Below are 16,631 nucleotides of genomic sequence, written 5' to 3'. Positions count from 1 at the left end.
CCTGAGCACAAAGCCAAGAGTAAACCCTGAGTAAGTATGGGCGTTGCCCAAAGAACAAAAAAAATCAAAGAACCTTTGGGCACAAACTCAATGATCCATTGAGGATATAAGCTAAGGGGTAGCAGTGAGCAGGAACTAGGAGAAGCCATTTTATCCTCCATGATGCCTGTTTCCTCCCAAATACTAAGAATTTATAACATAATAGTTTGAAGAAACCAAGTTCAAACCAAGTTCAGGTCTGATTTTTTATTTCTCCCTGACTGAGAAAATATTTCAAGGATCTGAACTCAGACAAACACCCACAGTGGAGTATGATCTCCCTGTTACATGAAGAACCTACCTTTTCATCTCCAGCAGTTTCCCAGGTAACACTTCTATTTACTCCTCATGCTGATGGGGTCATGCTCTCAGTTTTGAGTGCTTGGGATCTCTTTCATTAATATACTTACCTGTACCCCCTTCGTTAAGTCAGACATAGGTGGGATTTTGGGATTACTATGTTGTGAGTCTAGCTATCTCTTACCATCTCTTACCATATTTTATGAAATCTAACCACCTTTTATGGACCCTTAGACATGGTTTGGTTTGTTTTTGCAATTCAGTGAGTGTAAGCCAGTAAACAACTTTAGCAATAATATCAACAAGAGTCAATTTCTAATGTGATTGGTAAGAGGTCAATTACTAGAGGTCTTAAATGAGGACAGTAAACTACTGAGTGTTAAGGAATTTGGCAGTTATCAATTCAGAGAAGATCGTATCCTGTGTGACAGGATAATAGCACTGCAGCACTGTCCTCCCATTATTCATCGGATTTGCTCCAGTGGGCACTAGTAACGGCGTCATTGTGAGGCTAATAGGGGCATTAAACTCTAGGTGTGTTTACTCCTACACTTCAATGAACACCAGAAAACCCTGGAGGACTTGTTAGGACTTTACTCCCACTTTCTCTTATTAAAAAGTTGCTGATTTAGTAAAACTGGAGTAAAGTCCCATGATCAGCATTTCTAACAAGTTCCCAAGAATGAATGCCACACTTTGAGAACAACTCCTGTGAGGGTTGTTTATAAGATCACAATCTCAAAGCTTTCATAGCCAGGAGGGAACACAAAGAAAGTGGGTATAATCACTGATAACATCTCTGTAATGCTGCAAGGCATATTCAGGATGAAAACAACTATTCAAATAAAAATAATTATTTTGAGGCCAGGGCAGGAGGGCAGACACTGGGGTCCCTGCTCAGGTTTTCTGCCATTGCCCACTCTAACAGTTCCAAAGGCACCCTCTGAAAAAGCAGAAACAGCATAATAATCCAGGTCCTAAAACTTGCTTTAAACTTCTTTTTCCTCCAACTCTTTTTTTCAGATAAGTTCTAGATCATTAATATCTATGACATAGTATTATTTTTATTCATGAGAAATGAGCTGAATTTGCCACTGGAAAGCTGTGATTAGAGTATTTTCTAAGAATTGGCTAGGGTGCTGTATTTTCCATACCTTCTCCTCTGCACTCATCCTCCATCCTTTCTCATCCTACAGTGCTCCTACAGGCTAACTTCTGTTATCGAAAGAATGAGACTCCTTTGCCTTCCCTTGCCTTCTTGTTTTGCCTCGATTTGAAGCACTGAAATGAGTTTGAAGCAGAAGGGAGATGTTATCACCTTGGGGCTATGACAGTTAGTGGCTGTTTCCTAAGACTTCAAGTCCCATTGATGGCCTTCTCCCTAAGTCACAACAAATTTTCTGGGAAGTCACTTCTCCTCTGGTTCACTTCATAGCCAAGGAGGGAAACAGATCCCTTTTCCACCATTCTTTGTGGATCTTCCTTTACCCTGATTAATCCTTTGTAACCAGTCCCTTTATTACACTCCATTCAACAACCCCTTTAGAGTGTAACAAACATTATCTACCTAGACCCTACCTGATTTGTAGTTTTACTCTGCAAGACACAGACTACTTCTCCTCTGTTGCAAAGTTACCTGACAAGTTAACAGCAACAAAACAGATAGAATAGTGGGCATTTATTCTTTGGGAAACAAAACTCTATATGCGGTCCAGTTACATAATCGACATTTTTGTCCATGTGTTCATCAGTATCTCACTTTCCAAGTCAGTGTTATGAGTGTTCAGGGGTAGAGCAGATAAACACAGTATCAGGTTTACAGGAAGGGATTCTAATATTGAAACCTTATAACTCTCTTATTGTTACTGAGAGAATTTGCTTAGAAGCCTCTAAAGCACTAGTAAGAGTCACTCCCATCCCCAGCCAGATAGGGAACTTGTCATTATAACGCTGGGATGATAGAGCCAGTGTGCATAAAGCTGACATCTCAGCACAATCTCTTTGGTTTGTCAATGACAAGTTTGGCACAAGCATAATACTTTAGTTCTTTGGGGAGTTGGCAACAGAAAGCACCATAGGTAACAAAAAACAGAATCTGATGATCTCCACAAATTGGTCTGCTGGTGAAAACAGGCTTCCAGGACCTGGTTAGGAGTGACAAGTCAGTTGCACATCTTATTTCATGACAAGAAAATACAAACCATCCTCAGCTAAACCACTAGTGAGAGATTGGAAACTGGCAGCTTGCAAACACTGCTCAATCCACTTGCACATTTCTGTTGGCCCAAATAGTGTGAGTTCTCTCTCTCAAATTCTCTCTCTCTCACACACTCTCTTTTTACATACTAAATTTGGAATATTGCATATAAAATTTTGGAGTTTCAGCTGACACTGAAAATGCTTTTCCATAGCAAAATGATGCTAAACATGGACTGGAATGTTTAATAAACTCAAATAGCAATATCAATATGTGTAAACTAATAAATAGAATGAAGATGGTTCTGAGTTGCCTGTCACCAAGAGGACATTTATTACCAATCAAGTAAGTATTGTTGGCAGTGCCACTACAGAAGATTGATGTATAGAAAAGATACGAAGTTCAACAAGAACATTGCTTATAATTTCAAAATTGCTGATGAATGGTTATGTTTAAGGGTATTATACTCATTTAACAGGTAGCATGAAAAAGGAAGATTCATAGTACAGGTGTGCACCAAGAATTGCAACAAACTCAGAATGAAAAGCAAACTTCCCTCCACATGAGGCAAATGTATATATTTCAATTACTAGGGAGGTGCTCCTATTCAAACAAGACTAAAACTTGGCCCCTGGGTTAATCTATACTGGATTTGGTTACATTTAGAGTTCAGATTTTTGTCCAGACATGATATCCACACCATTCTTTGAATCACAGTACCATAACTATTTTTTCATTTTGGCCTTTCCCAACCTGTCATCTCTTGCTATCATTTTCCAGCTACTGACAAATTCAACCAGGCAACTGTTGACAAAAATACATTCTATTTTTCCTAGGCATAGTGAGTATAAAAGGGGGCTGCGGTTCAGCTCTGGTGCCCAAGTTAAATCAATCAAGAAGAATTATAACAGTATCAGTTATCTCATCAAAAACTATAATAGAACAATTACCTCAGTTCTCTTCCAAACTGGTGACATAACAACATACGTCATGACCCACATCCTCTATAGGGAATATAACGGAAGAAAAATTTGGTTCTCTAGTACTTTATCCTACTAAGCTCACAAAGCTATGTTATTCACTCTGTGAAACATGTTAAGTATGAATGTTAATACTATTGTGATATAATTGTAAATTTATTTTGTCCTAAAACTGAAAGACCTTCCCTATAGCATAGATTGCTTTCACTGAGCTAAAATCTACTTAGAATTTATAAAAGGTGGAAACCAAAAAGAAAAAAAATAAATAACATATGGTCTTAATTAGATCCTTTTCATTGGTAAAAAAGATTTTGAAAATGATGTATTTTTTCTTCATACTTAGAATGAAACCCGTCTCCTGCATATAAATCAAGTGTTACAGTTCACTAAGCTATCGCTCTAGTCCAAGAAACACTTTTAGAGGAAGATGTAGGAGAATATTTTTGTAGCTTAGCAGCATCAAGGTCTTCTTAACAATGTCATTGAAAATGATATACAAAAAATTGATAATTAGACTTTATCAAAATAAAGACCCTCCAGTAATTGAGGATAATTATATCTTACTAAAATTTTAATTTCCATTTATTTGATGGATGATGATTTTTAGCACATTTGTATGGGTAATTGGCCATTTATATCTCTTATTTTATGAAGTCTCTTCAAATGTACTGGCTTCTAAATAGAGACTAATTGCTGTATTCTTTATATTATGATAGACTCTATTCATTTATTAGGTATGTTACTCTTATTAGTCTACATGGTAACTCTTAAAAAGCAGAGTTGATCTCTAGGAAACAAAGTATATCTTCTTAACTGCTTGTGACATCATGACTTGCTATTAAAGGGTCATTTTAATAATATCTTAGTTCTTGACTGGATTCAGGATGGTGAAGTTACCATATACCTGAATTTCAAATAAGCGACGTTGAGCCATAATTTCCAGATCATATTGAACAACATGAGAAGGCATTAATGTCTATAACTTTTCATACCACTGGGTCATTATTACAATGGAATAATCAATAAAGAGGTTAAAATAATGGGGTGCATATTTAAAAATGGTGCATTGTTAACAAGGATTCTACCTCTTATTTACCTGGCCCGTGTCTTGAAATTAATTCCTAGAGCTATTTATACTATGGAGGCTGTCCCTGGAGTCACACATTAAAGGATGCTATTTCCAGCATGAGCTCAGTCGTTCAGGGTAGTATCCTGGGGTTTCAGTTCAAAAAAATCAAATTAGTACAACTGGGCCGATTACCAAAAGTCATTAGAAGACTGTGGTTGCCTTTTTAACAGCTCCCTCTTCTCCCGTGCTATTCCTGCCTCAGAACCACGGATGTTCAGTGTGAGAGACTTTTTTTTCTGAATTACTTTGGCACAGGCTGCAGTCAGGCAAACTCGCAGTTGGAACATGATCCAGAATAAAAGTTACATGACAATGCTGATCTTGAATCTAAAAGTCAAAAGCAACTTCCACTTTGGCACCAGAACTTCTGCTCTGGTCCATGTCAAGGACACTCAGCTCCTTTTCAGGGCTTTTGATGACATCATATCAATGTAGATGTTAAAATGTGTGCTCCAAGATAATAAAGTATGATGGATAAAATTTTATCCATTTTTGGACATGGAGAATATCATGCTATGAGAAATGAGTCAGACAGAGAAGGACAGACATAGAATGCCTGCACTCATTTGTGGAACATAAAATAACATAGTATGAGACTAACACTCAAGTACAGTAGAGACAAGAACTAGGAGGATTGCTCCCTGGTTGAAAGCCTGCCTCATATACTGAGAGAGAAGGCAGCTGGGAAAGGATCACTAGGACAATGATGGTTGGAGGGATGGCTCAGAATGGGAGACGTGTTCTGAAAGTAGACAAAGGACCAAATATGATGACCTCTCAGTATTCATTTAGCAAACCATAATGCCCTGAAGTAGAGATAGAGTGTAAAGGAAAGTGCCTGCTATAAAGGCAGGGGGTGATGTTGGGTGGGGGTAGCTGGAGGGATACTGGGAATATTGGTGGTGGAAAATGGACACTGGTGAAGGCATGTGTGTTCAATCATCGTATGACTGAAATTCAATCATGAAAGCTTTGTAACTGTATATCACAGTGATTCAATAAAAATTAATTAAAAATGCAACCATCAGTTTATAGTATTTATTAAAGAAATGTATTCATTTGATCTCCTAAAGGAAATTCTGAGATCTTATTCACAGAGATTCTGAGCTCAGGGCAGGTACCATTCATCAGTATTTCAAAAACAGCAATCTGAAGAAGGGAAAGAGATGAAAGAGACAGAATAAAGGTGAGTAAAGAGGAACCAAGTCACAGGTTCCTCTTTACTCACCTTTATAATCCATCCGATCTAAAATCCATCCAATCTAAAAGTAGATAAAGAATAAAGAAGTATCTTTTTTTAAAATGTAGGAGTACTGCTATTTATTCAGCCTCTGATTAGCTGATTGAATTGGGCATGAACTCTACCTTGCTTTTTTCCCCATAATTTTATTTCTTTTTTCTTCTTATCTTTATTTATTGACTCACTGTGGGAAAAGTTACAAAGTCTTTAGGTTTAAGTCTCGGTCATACAATGATCAAACACCTTTCCCTTCACCAGTACTCATTTTTCACCACTAAGAACCCCAATATACCCCCTCCCACTTCTCCCAATGCCTGCGAGGCAGATGATTTCTACTTAACTCTTCTCTACATTGATTACATTCATTATTTCGACAAAAGATGCACCATTATTGTTTAGAATCCCCCCCCCCCCCCAACAATCAGAACTGCTGAAAAGGCATTGTGAAATACTTTGTTTTCTATAGCTGGTTATGAGAATCATATAATGTCGCGTGGTCGCTATCACTGCTATGCGATTTTGGATTTCTGCAAAGAGCCAGATAATTATGAGATTGGTTTCTGTGTGCCTGGTGTTATGGCTGTGCTGGAGAGCAGCTTATGGGAGGCAACTCATGACCTCGGTAGGGCGTGAAGGACTAGCCAGTACTGCCCCCCTTCCAATGAGACTGCAGTTGCCCTGTCACCGCTGGCTCATACCTGGCTTTCCAATAAGCTCTGAGGCAGCGCCTACCTCGCTGCTGGTGGGGGTGGGGGAAGGCAGAAGAGAGCAATATTCTTTCCCTCACAGGGAGGCATGGCGCCATAGTTTAACGCATGGTCCATTCTCTTTTCTGCCGCAAGCTGCCGGGCTCTGGACTAAGTCCTTTGGCCTCTGGAGCCATGGCCATGCTGGAGAGACGCTTGTGGGGGACAACACATGACCTCGGTAGGGCGTGAAAGACTAGCTGATACCACCCCCCTTCCCATGAGACTGCAGTTGCTCTATCACTGCCAGCTCATACCTGGCTTTCCATTAAGCTCTGAGGTTGCGGCCACCTTGTATGCAGTCCAGATACATTTCTGCCAAAAGCTGCTGGGTTTTGTAATTTGTTTCTGAATCTCTGGGATCGTGACCGTTAATCAGCTTGATCAGGAGTCAGAGAGGCCGTTTGTAGGCAGCGACTCAGGGTCTCGTTGGGATGGGGAGGAAAGGATCAGTTCCACCCCCATCTGTTGAGGCCCTGTGTGTCTCGTCACTGCAAGCCCAAACCTGAGTGTCCAGTGGCCTCTGGAGGATGGTGGTCACTGAGTCACCAGGGGGAACAGGCCAAGGCACAAAACCCTTTTCCACCTGGAGTGGCCCACCACCAATAACCTACTGCAGGAACAGGATGCATTTCTGCCAAAAGCCTTTGGGTTCCAAGATTCGTTTCTGAGTCTCTGGGATCATGGCCGTTAAGCAGTTCGATCAGAAATCAGAGAGGCCATGCCTCCAATTATATAGCTGAGCCAGAGGTGGTTTGTGGGTGTGTCTCCCACATACCTAACTTTTGGCCGTTTACGTTCTTGGTAAACTTTGACCCAAGTTTTTGGGGTCTGGCCAAAGGCACAGCAGCAATTTTGGGGTATCTGAAAGTCTGATGGTGCCATCAGGTTGCTGATGCACTTGCCTCACAGGTACAGATTGACCTGCTGGCGGCTCCATACCCCTATAAAGAAGTATCTTTTGTTTTATTCTTTGCTCCTAACGAATGCAGAAGCTGATGTTATCTTCGCAAGAAGAATATTGAGAAAATTAATATGGTTGTAATTAAGAACATCATGTTGTGATCCTGGAGAAACAACTCAAATTTTCACATTAAAGAATGGGTATCATCCTTTAATTTTCACATTAAAGAATGGGTAGCATCATTATGAGAAAGCTTTATAAATGACAGGGCACAACTAGTTACCATGATGAGACTATGGGTTTATTACACTGCTTACTCACATGGCCATTAAAGATGACCAGAATTAAATTAATAACAATTGTATTAGCAAAGTGTATTTTCATAATAAGGAAGTGAACACTACCTCTTAATATGAGCAACTATATTTAGACATTCTGGTGGGCAAGATTCCATTCCAGAGTCTTCTACTTAACTGCAGATTAGTATTTCCTGACTTCTTCCTGATGAGCAGTCATTTGTTCATCTTGTTGAAGTGTTCAAGTGTCAAACACTTAAAAATTCAGCAAGCTTAGGAATAATTACAAAGAGTGCCTCATTGTTTACCATTGCTAATTAGTTAACTAATTAGTTTTAATCTTCAGATCTAGTAGATCACAACAAATTCCTGATTATACTATGCTTAGTGCAGGAAAAGTACATAAACATAAAGTTGTTTGAGATTACACTAGTTATACTATATACATATTTATGTTAGTCAACTACAATAAAAATAGAACGAATCCGGAGTTCTGACATCCGTCGACGATCAAGGATCAGGGACGCTGTCTCATATGCCAAGGTGTCGAAAATCAGATGGGCTGGTCACGTAATGAGATTTAAAGACGACCGTTGGACTAGAGCTGTTACTGATTGGATTCCACGGGATGTCAAGAGACCGCGTGGCCGCCCACCTACCAGATGGTCAGACTTCTTTGTCAAGATCATGAACGATCGGTTTGAGGCCCTCCATGTTCCCGGAGCGAAGAGATGCCATTGGGCTACACTAGCACGCGACAGGGACAAATGGAGACGTTACTGGCGCCCACTCGAGCAAATCGACGACTAACGGGAAGTTAAGTGATTAAGTGAACTACAATAAAGATATAAAAGTACTAAATGAAAACACATCATCAAGAAAAACATTGGCTTTTTTTGTTACCTACTTCTAATTGAAAATCCTGAAACTGTTTCAAATTCAACATTTTTCAAAATGAACTAAATGTTCTATAACTCTGAAATTTATTGGTTTTTTTTCTTAAATTTGTGACCTCAAGTAACACCATCACCTACCAATCAAATTAGAAATTTTTACTCCACCATCCACTTCTTTCTCTTACTCCATTCTCTTTTTAAGCCATCATACTTCCTAATTTTTTTCTGTAGTATATACCACCATGCTCCAGTCCACTGCCACAGGCCTATTCCAGGTCTATATCATAAATTAAGTGGAGAATTGCAAGAGACTTCAATGAAGCATTAACCCATCTCAATTATTCAGTTACTTTTAGGAATGAGTGGTTATTAAAACAATAACAGTGAAACAACAACAACAAAAACTCCCTGTTTTTGCTCTCACTGCTCCACCTTGTCCTTAAGCTATTTTCCAAAACATTTGTAGAAATACTTTGTAAAAAAAAATTAAGTAAGTACTTTATTCTTTTGCCTAAGAACTTTTAATGTCTTAAAGATACAGCTCAAGTGTCTCAGATTTCTAACCACTTCTCTGCCGACAAGAGTTATTTCCATTTACTTCTCAAGCAAGACATGCTCTTTTATGCTCCTCCTAGATCTTGGCACATTTTACACTCTCTTTCTGGAAAGTCCTTTAGCATTCTCTTCCTGGAATCCTAAACTCCTTCTAAACTCAATTTTGAAACGTAAAACAAAACATTATCAACTCAACAAGCCAGTAGCTCTTGGAAAGAGTAAGCTGAACCTTCCTATCAGTAGCTCTAACATTATAATCCTTTATTATATGTTATTCACTGGGGAATAACTGTTAAGCACATACTGTGTGCCAGATTCTGGGACGACAGTAGCAAATAAGATAAATAAGAGCCCTTTTTTCTTATACCTTCCCAAATCTCTAGAAGGAAATAACATAAGCCAAATGAATAAAAAGTAACTCTTTCTAAATTGATGGAGTACAGAAAAAAAACTGGGATAAATTGAGGACAAAATAATAGATTAAAAAATGGAGACAATTTAGTGTATTTTTGTGTCTTCTTGTTCATTTACTGTAACCAGTAAGAGGGCAGTAATATAAGCCAGCAAGATAGCTCCAGGCATTGGAGTGCATATATGCAAGGTCAGAAGTTTATTCCCTGACACTAACTCCCCTTACTGAACATTGCAAGGTATATATAGCCTGGTGCCCCCCAAGCACCTACTTGTAACATTGCTGGGACAAATACTGCTAGGAAAAGTTTGTAGACTCCCTGGAAATGATGAATACACCTCCCAAAACATAAAAATAAAACTATAACAATATTTTATTTAGTGATATAAGGGTACAGAACAGTATCTGAATTATAGTAAGCAGTAGACATACACTACCTAAAAAGGAAATGGAGAAAGAGAAAGAAAATATAAGTCTTCATTTACAGTCTCTGCCATACCAGCTTTGGGGTGATATATCAAACTGAAGGTATAAGAACTAAGTACTCAGATATGTGAATCATGTACTTTTAATTATGATGGTATACTAGCATGTTTAATACATTGAAGCTCAAAGAGAGCTTAAGTTCATGGCAAATATGGAAGTTCAGATTAGTTAGATTTCATAGTATTATGAATTCACATACAGAGTTGCTTGCAGGAAATATAATACGCTAGTTGGGAAAAACAAGAACACAGGTGTTGATTATAGTACTAGTATTGTATTAGCATAACTAGTCAACAAAACCCTAAAGCTTATGTTGACTACAGAAAAGGACTATTAATTGCAGTGTACAGCAGAGCCTGACAAGCTACCCGTGGCATATTCGATATGCCAAAAACAGTAACAATAATGGGTCTCATTCCCCTGACTCTGAAAGGCCCTCCAGTAAGTTATCATTAAGAAGGACAAGTAAGGAGAGGCTGCTAAAGTCTCAGGGCTGGGACAAATGGAGACATTACTGGCACCTGCTCGAGCAAATCGATGAACAACGGGATGACAGTGATACAGTGAATAATTGCAGTCATTTTTTTTGGACTACTGAGCATTTATTCATGTCCTGCAGCATAATGATGATTTTTTTACTTATATAATGTCATATTTAAAAATATTAAAACTTTGGAGCGATAGCACAGCGTGTAGGGCGTTCGCCTTACAAGTGGTCAACATTGCCAACCCGAGTACGATTCCTCCACCCCTCTCGGAGAGCCCGGCAAGCTACCGAGAGTATTCGATATGCCAGACACAGTAACAACAAAGTCTCCAATGGAGACATTACTGGGCCCGCTCGAGCAAATCGATGATCAACGGGAGGGCCTTTACCTTTACCTTTACCTTACCTAGCTAAATCATTATTATAAATGTACTTAATAATTATTTTTTTTACCTACAAGGAAGTATGCAAAAAGTAGGAGAACAAGGCTTGGAGAAATAGCTCAAGTTGTAGAGCACATGTGTAGCATGTCTGTGCATAGGCTGAGTTCTATCTCTAGCATCACATAGACCTTTGAACCCGGTACTGCTGAATATAGCCCTGGCGGCCCCTGCAGTGCCTGGTCAGGCACCAAATCATCAGGCCCACATCATCAGACTAAGCATTACAGGGAGTGGTCCTCCAGCACTACTTAGGGGTGAGCCATATTTTTAAAAGATCAGGGAATTGTCTCATCTTTTGAGAAATTAAATCCATAATATATTATTAATTGTGTTTTTATGTGAGATACTGATTTAGGAATGGCAGGCCAGGCAGTAGAGGTTTCATGTGAAATTATCTTGAGGATTAAGCAGGATTCACACAATTAAAAGTGGTGGGTAACAAAAAGGTCTTTTGAAACAAATGACAGAATATTACAAATAGAAAATCCTAAAGACCCCCCCCCAAATGCCCTATTATAACTAGTCAACAAATATAGTACAGTTAAAGAATATAGTGACCTGAAAAGTAGTATAGTATGGAAAGTAAGGCACTTGCCTTGCAAGCAGTCATTTCTTTGACCAGGTTTCACCTCTAGCACCACATATGATTTCCTGAGTACTGCAAGGATTCGCTCCTAAAAACAGAGCCAAGAATAGCCCTTGAGCACAGCTAGGTGTTGCTTAAAACAAAACCAGCAAACGAAAAGTTACAGAATATAAATTCAGTTTATTAAATTCAACCGCAATTCTACTACTGAAGATAAACTACCTGAGAAAAGAAAAAAATCCCATTTAAAGTGGAATAAAAAAAAACAAAATTTAACCAAGTTGAAAAATATGTACACTGAAATCCATGAAATATTAATGAAAGATATTAGAGATGATTACAGACAAAAGTATCTCAGATTCATAGGTTGGAAAAATTTATATTGTTAAAATGTCCATATTGCTCTCCCCAATCTGTAAGAATTAAAAATAATCCCTATCAAAATTCAAATGGCATTTTTGAATAAAATACAAAGAAAATATCAACTCCTAAAATTTGAACAAAGCCACAAAGACCTTGAATAACCAAGGCAATCTGAGCAAGAATAAACCTGGAAGCAGCACACTTCCTGATTTCAAAATACATCACAAAGTTAAAGTTATAAAAACCATATGGTACTGACATAGAAACAGACACAGACAAACGGAACAGAGAGCCCTAAAATAAATCCATAGTTACATTCCAACTAATATTTGACAAGGAAATAAAAAATACTCAGAAGAGAGAAATAAAGTATCCTCAGAGAATAGCAGTAAGAAAACTAGATATTGACATGCAAATACATGAATTTGGACCCCCTATCATATGCCATTTACAAAAAGTAACTTGAAAGGATTAAAAACCTAAACATTTTCACTCATAAATAAATCTCAAAAGAGGTTAATAAGATATAGAGATACCTCCAGAACCCACATCAAGCTAAGTTTCATCCAAGGCACTCCAGATTGGGGCGGGTGAACCCACCACCAGTCCAAACAAACCCCCAGTAGCCAAAAACCTCCATAATCCAATCACCAGCAGGGCTAGGTGAGACTCTACAGGCTTGGGATGAGCCTCATCCAGCAAGGAATCTGTTAAAAAAAAAACCCTCCGGTATATGGGTTTTCTGACCAAAAATCTCTATGCTCTCATGAAGTCTGGAATGGGTGGCCTCCCCCCATCCCCTTGTTCTTCTAAGAGTCTAGTAGTCATACCCATGAACTGCCTCTGCTGCCATATAAGCTCATTAACTGGCCATGATCCAGAAACTCATAAATAAATCTCAAAAGAGAGCAACAAGCTGCAGAGATGCTTACAGACCCTAAAGTCACCATTTAGTTAAAAATTTAATTACCTACTATGCAGCTGTTAGGAAAGAGGAAGCCATGAAATTTCATTATAAGTGAATGGACATGCTATGTGAAATGAGTCAGAAAGAGACAGACATAGAATGACAGCACAGGGATCACTATCTGCATGAAGTTAGTAGATTCTCTTACATCTGCATGGTTTTTGTCTATGCACATTACGTTCAGTGGCATACTTAAATTGTTCCAATATCAGTGAGTGTGGTGTATGTGAGAGTGTGTCTTCTAGCAAAAAGGCATTCACTTCAGGGTTGGATCCTGCATTGTGCTCTGGCCTGATGAAATTGGCTCTGATCAGTCACCCATAAACATAATCTCAACAGTGGTTGGAAATGAATGAATGCAAATTATAATTAATATTAGAAGTGTTGGGACCAGAGAGACAGTGCAGGGGTTAAATAACTTGCTTTGCATGCGACAAACTCTGATTTGTTTCTTAACAACATACATGAGCCCCAGAGAACCAGGAGTCACACCTGAGAATAGAGCCAAGTGTGAACTCTGAGCAACATTATGTATAACCAATCCTCCACCTCAAAGTGTTTTGGGTATTTAGAAATCTGATCATTTTTTAAATGATCAGAAATATACCATAGGGACTTTATAAATTCTTGTTCATAACACTTAGCCTATGGTAAAATTAGATTAATCGTGCATCACTTAAGTTAAAGACACAGTGTCCAAGTGTCCAATCTCTTTATGACATCGAGTACTTGAAACTGAAAAGCTTCATCACATTGAAAGTTATAATCAAACAAATTAAAAGGTAACCTATAGATTATGATAAACATATTCAAACAAATTTTAGGATAAGTGGTTAATATTGAGATTGCATAAGTAACTCATACAATTATCAAGAAAATTGATAGTTTTATTTTTCAAGTGGGTCAAAAGAATCAAATGAAGTCTTGGGGGACCCTGTTTACTATGACTTTTCCAAAGGAGCACAGCACATTCAGATAAGCAAACCTTCCACCTGAGGATAATCACAGGGGAGTGCTCACCTTGAACAGCCACAAACGCTTTGCAAGGGTCCTTTTGACCACTTTCTTCTACCCGCCAAGCCCATTCATCACAAAAAACAGAGCCATTTTAAATTGGAGATGAGGGGCCGCAGTGATAGTGTAGCGGGTAGTGCCTTTGCCTTGTTCACAGTTGACTAGTGTTCAATCCCACACACCCCATATAGTGTGATTCCCCAAGCACAGAGCCAAGAGTAAGCCCTGAGCACTGCTGGATGTGATCCAAGAAGGTTGGAGGTGGGGAGGACCAGCAGTAACTATCTCAGACCTGATAAGAACACTCCCGTGAGCACACACTCCCCTGAACAAACACTCCCGTGAGTATATATTACCATGAGCACACACTCCCGTGAGTACACACTCTTGTGAGCAAACACTCCTGTGAGCACACACTCCCGAGAGTACACACTCGCATGAGCAAACACTTTGGTGAGCACACATTCCCATGAGTACACATTCTTGTGAGCAAACACTCCCATGAGCAAACACTCCCGTGAACACACACTCCTGTGAGCACACTCTCCCATAGGCAAACACTTCTGTGAGTACACACTCCCGTGAGCAAACACTCCTGTGAGCACACATTCCCCTGAGTACATATTCTTGTGAGCAAACATTCCTGTAAGCACACATTCCCTTGAGCAAACACTCCCATGAGCACACACTCCCATGAGCACACACTCTTGTGAGCACACACACTCCAGTGAGCACACACTCCCGTGAGCACTCACTCTCGTGAGCAAACACTCCCCAGAGCACACATTCCTGTAGGCAAACATTTTCATGAGTACAAACTCCCGTGGGCACACACTCCCATGAGCACACACGCATGAGCACACATTCCCGTGAGCACACATTCTTATGAGCAAAAACTCCCATGAGCACACACTACATGAGCACACTCCCATGAGCACACACTCCCGTGAGGACACACTCCCATAGCAAACGCTCCCGTGAGCACACATTCCGGTGATTACACATTCTTGTGAGCAAACACTCCCATGAACACACATTCCCGTGAGCACAGTTCCGTGAGCACACACTCCTGTGAGTACACACTCCCGTGAGCAAACACTCCCACGAGCACACTCTCTTCAGCAAATACTCCTGTGAAAACACACTCCCATGAGCACGCACTCCCGTGAGCACACATTCGCGTGAGTGCACACTCCTGTGAGCAAACACTCCCTTGAGCACACATTCCCGTGAGTACACATTCTTATGAGCAAACACTCCCATAAGAATACACTACCTTGAACACACACTCTCGTGAGCAAACACACCCATGAGCACACACTCCCATGAGCACACTCCTGTAAGCACACACTGCCGTAAGTACACACTCTGTGAGTACACACTCGTGTGAGCAAACACTCCCCTGAGTACACACTCCCGTGAGGACACTCAGAAACTCCCGTGAGGACACACTCCCGTGAGCACACAAACACTCCCGTGAGTACACACTCCACTGAGCACACACTCCCCTGAGCACACACTCCTGTGTGCAAAAACTCCCCTGAGTACACATCCCTGTGAGCACACTCCTATGAGCAAACACTCCCTTGAGCACACAAACACTTCCGTGAGTACACACTCCATGAGTACACAGTCCCGTGAGCAAACACACCTGTGAGCACACACTCCCGTGAGCACACACTCCCGTGAGCAAACACTCCTGTGACCACAGACTCTACTGAGCAAACACTCCCGTGAGTAAACACTCCCATGAGTACTCACTCCCATTGTTGATTACCTGTTGAGGTGGTATTTTGCATGTGTTGGATTAAATAGACTCTTGTGAAGTAAAAACTATTTACTTGTGGGCCAATTTGGCAACCATCACATTTATGTCATATGTGGTTGGAATCTATTTCTCTTAGGCAATGCTGAGCTAGAGTGTCTTGCAGTATGGCCCTTAGGGAGAGAACTTGGTGCATAAAAGCAGTGCTATAGGTGGAGTGGAGGAGAATCAGAATTGCAAAGGCTTGAGGGGCAGAGTTCAGGGGTGGGGGTGGGGATGTCGGGCTGGGGACAAAGGTGTTTTGAATGCAACACAGGTGAGGCACTAGAAGCAAAACCAATGTGCCTGAGTACTGAGAGCAGGAAGGAGAACAGGATGAGCCAGACTTGGAATGAGTCTGGATCTATGATCTTATCAGCTGTGAGAAAGTTGTTTAGAGGGTATATTAAAATTTTTATCACAAAATGAAGTAACTGTGTGAGGTTAAGGGTCTGATAACTAACCTTATTTTTGTAAACATTTCACAATATACATGCATAACAAATAATCCTGTATACATCTTAATCTTACACACTACTTTTTTTTATTGAATTACTGTGAGATAAGTTACAAAGTTTTCATGTTTGAGCTTTAGTCATAACAATGATCAAACACCCATCCCTCTACCAGTGTACATCTTCCACCACCAATGTCCCCAGCATCCCCCCTACTCCTCCCCACTGCCTCTATGGCAGACAATCTCCCCCATACTCTCTACTTTTGGCATTATTACACATTATTTTATATTAATTATATCTCAACAAAGATAGAAAAATGCAATTTATAA

The 16,631-nt window shown here is 39.8% G+C and overlaps 1 protein-coding gene across 1 annotated transcript in view; it reads right to left on the bottom strand.

The window, feature by feature from the left end:
- SLC35F4 (solute carrier family 35 member F4) overlaps window positions 1-16,631 on the bottom strand; it is a 277,152-nt gene that overhangs the window by 115,465 nt on the left and 145,056 nt on the right. The gene's annotated exons all lie outside the window — the stretch shown is intronic.

The sequence above is a fragment of the Sorex fumeus genome, unplaced genomic scaffold, assembly GCF_029834395.1.
Source record: "Sorex fumeus unplaced genomic scaffold, SorFum_2.1 ptg000098l, whole genome shotgun sequence".
Lineage (NCBI taxonomy): Eukaryota > Metazoa > Chordata > Mammalia > Eulipotyphla > Soricidae > Sorex > Sorex fumeus.
This window is presented reverse-complemented; position numbering and strand designations above follow the sequence as displayed.